Below are 5,027 nucleotides of genomic sequence, written 5' to 3'. Positions count from 1 at the left end.
CCCCAATCTGTTCTCCATTCTATTATCTCCCCTCTTATCCCCTTGTTATGTACTTTCCTGTAAGAAGCCATTGGTAAGGTAAGATACCCAATTGAGTGTGTATGTTATTCCCTCTCTAAGCCAAATCCAATGAGAGTAATATTGACTCATTCCCCTTCCCCTTCCTGCTCTTGAGCTCAATTGTAACAGTTTTCTCTACCCTCTTTTATGTGAGATAATTTACCCTATTCCATCTCTCTCTTTCTTCTTCTCCAAATATATTACTCTCTTACCTATTAAATTTATTTTTTATATATCATCCCTTCATATTCAACTTATCCAGGTCCCTATTCTCTCTCCCTTTCTTCTTCTCACAATATATTCCTCTCTCATCTATTAATTTTATTTTTAGATATCATATCTTCATATCCAACTCATCCAGTGCCCTCTGTCTATGTGTACATGTACATAAATTTACCCCCCATACATACATACCCCACCTATGCATACATATATATGTATGTGGGTATATATGTATGTATGTATACACAAAAATATACAAATATCTTCATAATGAGAAAAGTCTTATGAGTTATGATTATCACCTTTCCATGTAGGAAGGTAAATAGTTCACCTTTAACAAGTTCCTTATTATTTCTCTTTCCTATTTGCCTTTTCATGCTTCTCTTGCTTCTTGTATTTGAAAGTCAAATTTTCTGTTCAACTCTAGTCTTTTCATCAAGAATGCTTGAAAGTCTTCTATTTCACTGAATGTCCATATTTTCCCCTGAAGCATTATACTTAGTTTTGCTGGGTAGGTGATTCTTGGTTTTAATCCGAGCTCCTTTGACCTCTGGAATATCTTATTCCAAGCCCTTTCTTCCCTTAGTGTAGAAACTGCTAGATCTTGTGTTATCCTGATTGTGTTTCCACAATATTCCAACTGTTTCTTCCTGACTGCTTTTAATATTTTCCCCTTGACATGGGAACTTTGTAATTTGACTATACCTAGGAGAATTTTTTGGGGGGAATCTTTTTCAAGAGGTTATCAGTGAATTCTTTCTTTCTCTCTCTTCCTTTCTTCCTCCCTCCCTCTCTCTCTCTCTCTCTCTCTCTCTCTTTCTTTCTTTCTTTCTTTCTTTCTTTCTTTCTTTCTTTCCTTCTTTCTTTCTTTCTTTCTTTCTTTCCTCCTCCCCCAAGGGAAAGGTCACAATCAACCCCTTTCCCAGAGGGAAAAGGGATGTCTGTGTTTTATTTGGAGTAATAAACAGTTCATATACAGAAATAGGCAACTTAAAGGTGATGATTGAAGAAGAATATGCTTTTCTTCTGCTCTATCCTATAGTTCGGGTCAAGGGAGGACCCACATCAGGTGGAGCTGCTGCCTGTAGCTGCTGCTCATCGGGTTTCCTCACAGGCTCACAAGTTTCTCATTGAGAGCAATTTGTGACTGGGTTAGGTTGGCAAGGTAAGTCACCATCAACAGGTCATTGATATTGCTGTTCAGCATGGTCTCCAACTCCCCAGGGGCAATCTTGGGAACTTGGCTAACCAGGCCCATCAGGAAGTGGCCCATGGTGTTGTCAGCTGACACCTTACTTACTGCAACACTGTGCTCAGAGCATCCTGGATCCGGGCTGATGCACCACCAACTTGCTGCAGATCACTTGAAAGGCCAGTCACATGGTTGGGGCTGAAACATGTCATGATCAGGTCAATTCCAATTTGCTCAGTATCGTAGTAGACATATTTCACTGTCAGTGGAGTGAACATCACCCCCATTGTTTTTTCCAGGAACACCCACGGAAGCACTGACTTAGGCTTTGATGCTCATCTGCCCATTCTGGAGTCTGGTGTCCACAGTGAGGTGAATAGGGCTATGGGCCTCCTGGCTGTAGTGCTCAAGAATTAGCCCCCAGTGTTCTGTGATGTCATGGCCTGTGGCATACCAGCCCAGAATAAGCTCACTTAGAGAGACTTTCTTGTGTAAATCATACATATTCTTAGCAAATTCCATGTCCACAGCAGCCTTATCCTCAGACTCATTATGTGGCATTGAAAAGCAGTTGGTGACTTCTACTGAGTGTTTGTCAATTATTCCCAGTGAAGTGCCGATGAGGCCTGAGGGGGGCCAGCGCTGGAGCCGGGTTCGGGCAGCCAGCTGAGGCGCCAAAGCGCGTGCCCAGCCTTGGGCCTGTGCTGGGGCCAGGGAGGGAGCTGGGGCGGAATCCGGTGTAGACGCCTTGATTGGGGTCAGGGTCGGAGTGGAAGTCAGGGAGGAACCCGAGGCCTCCCTGCCAGCCGCCATGTTGGCGAAGTGTGAAAGGCCAGTGAATTCTTTCAATTTCTATTTTGCCCTCTGTTTCTAGTATATTAGGGCTATTTTCCTTGAAAATTTCTTGAAGGATGATGTCTAGACTCTTTTTCTTTGGTCATGGCTTTCAGGTAGTCCAATAATTTTTAGATTATCTCTCCTGGATCTGTTTTCCAGGTCATTGTTTTTTTTATTTTTTTCCAATGAGATATTTAATATTGCCTTCTATTTTTTCATTCATTCTGATCTCTTTTATTGCATCTTGATTTCGCAGAATCATTAGCTTCCATTTGCTCTAATGTAATTTTGAAGGAATTATTTTTTGTCAGGGAGTTTTTGAAATTCATTTTCCATCCAGACAATTTGACTTTTTAAGGCATTCTTCTCCTCATTGGCTTTTTGGGCCCATTTTTTCATTTGAGTTTATTCTTTAAGGTGTTATTTTCTTCAATATTTTTTTGGCTGTCCTTTAGCAGAATTTTTTCATGATTTTCTTAGATCATTTTCATTTCTCTTCCCAATTTTTCCTCTATTTTTCTTAATTGATTTTCAAAATCCTTCTTGAGCTGCTGCATGGCATGCAACCAGTTCTTATTTTTCTTGGAGGCTTTTGATGCAGGAGTTTTGATTTTGTTGTCTTCTTCTTTTTCCATGTTTGTGTCATCTTTGTCACCAAAAAACAATTCTATAATTTGATTTCACTTCCTCTCTTTGTTCATCGTGCCATCCAATTACTTGACTTTTGAGCTCTTTGCCATGGTAGAATTCTGCTTCCAGAGTGGAGAGTCCTGTCTCCCAAATTTGTAGGTTTTCATGCAGCTATTGTCAGAAAGCTGTTGTGCCTTCTAGGCACCTGACCCAGAACTGTGAGGAGATTGCCTCTCCACAGCCTCAACAAGCTCTTCCACACTATCACTGCTTTTCTCAGGACCAACACCCCAGACTGAGACCCAGATCCAAGCTGGGCAAAGCATGAGAATCCTGCCTCTGTGCCAGCAGAGAGATTCCTGCAAATGTCCTCTGGTTGGCCACTTGGTCCCCCCACAATCTGTAGATGGATGTAGATCCACCTGTGTCTCAGGAGGCAACTCCACACTGCCACCAACTCTGCTACCCCGGGGGTAGGAAGTGGACCTCACTCTTCTCTCACATAGGATCAACAGAGTTCCCCACTAACCTTTTACATCCTTTTTGGAGTTTATCGATTGAGAAGTCTGGAAACTGCCACAGCTACCAGTGATTCACTCTGCTGAAATCTCCTCCAAATGGTCTGGGCTGTGGGTATGGGCCAGCTCAACTCACACAGGACTGCAATCTTCTCGCAGCCCAATGCAATCAATCCTTCCTTTCAGCCTGCCAGGATACTCTCAACAGGAGATTTGTTTCTCTCTGTCACTTTGTGGGTTTTCTAGCCCTAAATTTTGTTTAGAGTCATTTTTTGCAGGCATTGGAGGTGGTTGGAAAGGGAACTCAAGCAAGTTCCTGCTTTTACTCCACCCTCCACCATCTTGGTTCCACCACCCCCAAGGTTCTTAATGTGTTTTGTGTCATGGACCCCTTCCCAGAATAGTGCTTTTATATTAATAAAATAAAATAATTAGCATCATAAAAGAAATTAATTATAAAAAATTGTGTAATCTAAGATTAACTGTTTAAGTCTAAGAGAAAATATCCACTGGGGGAATGATGTCTTCCTTATAATAAGGAAAATGTGATTTTGCATTATGTGTACAGTTCTATTACAATTTGGAGCTTAATTAATGTAGTAAACCCCCAAGCAGAACCTTATTTGCATTAGTTAGAAGTATACTTTAGGGAAACAGGCTATCTTCTTACTGAACACTTTCTCTGAATGTCCTCTATGAGTAAAATACTTTCCCTTCTCATGCCTGCCACCTGACTTCAGTGACTTCCTTAAAGTCTTGGCTAGAGTCCTAACTTCTGAACAAAATTTCTCCCTGTCTACCTTGATCTCAGTAACTTTCCTCTCTTGGTTATCTACTCTTTATCTGTGTTTATGCATGAAAGATGTTATGAACTTGTGCATGTATAAACTCTCAGATAGTTATATTGTGTATATATAAATATATATATGTGCATCATACGTGTGTATATAGATATTGCATGTTTCCTCCCTCATTAAACTCTTAGCTCTTTGAGGCCAGGGACAGCTTGTTTTGCCTTTCTTTCTATTCTTAGTGCTTAACAGAGTCTGTTATATAGTTGATGCTTAATTAATGCTAGTTGATTAGCTATAATGTATGGGTTAACCAGGGTAGGCAAATTTGCAGAATATCATTATGTTGGATAAGCATTCAGGAAAAAAAAACAATTCCTAAGGATTAAAAACAAAAGAAAACAAACAAACAAAATCATTCAGTATGTTACCTTTGCTGAGTATAATGCATAAGGTCTATTTCACACTCTCTTTTTTCCTCATGACACCAATAACACCTTCCTTTCTTCCTTTTAGCAGATCTAGCTTTGTAATTAACTAAAAAAATCTGAAGCTACTAATCATGAGCTTCTTCTCTCTTGTTTTATAACTATAAATCCTGTTAATGTCATGTCATCCACCATTTTTTTTCTTTGCTCCAATGTCAGATAAAGATTTGGCCCTTCTAGCCAAGGCCCACCCTTCTACTGAGATCCTTGATGCATCCTATTTTGTCTTTTTCTGTCATTGACCCTTCATTTATTTCTCTCTCTCTCTCTCTCTCTCTCTCTCTCTCTC

At 40.3% G+C, this 5,027-nt stretch overlaps 1 pseudogene; it reads right to left on the bottom strand.

Annotated features, from left to right (window-relative positions):
- Nucleotides 1–1,316: 1,316 nt before the first annotated feature.
- Nucleotides 1,317–2,287, bottom strand: LOC138153217 (eukaryotic translation initiation factor 3 subunit F-like; annotated as a pseudogene).
- Between the last annotated feature and the right edge of the window lie 2,740 nt (nucleotides 2,288–5,027).

The sequence above is a fragment of the Petaurus breviceps genome, unplaced genomic scaffold (genome assembly GCF_028583685.1).
Source record: "Petaurus breviceps papuanus isolate PSGF00001 unplaced genomic scaffold, PetGlider_PUasm1.0 151, whole genome shotgun sequence".
NCBI lineage: Eukaryota > Metazoa > Chordata > Mammalia > Diprotodontia > Petauridae > Petaurus > Petaurus breviceps.
This window is presented reverse-complemented; position numbering and strand designations above follow the sequence as displayed.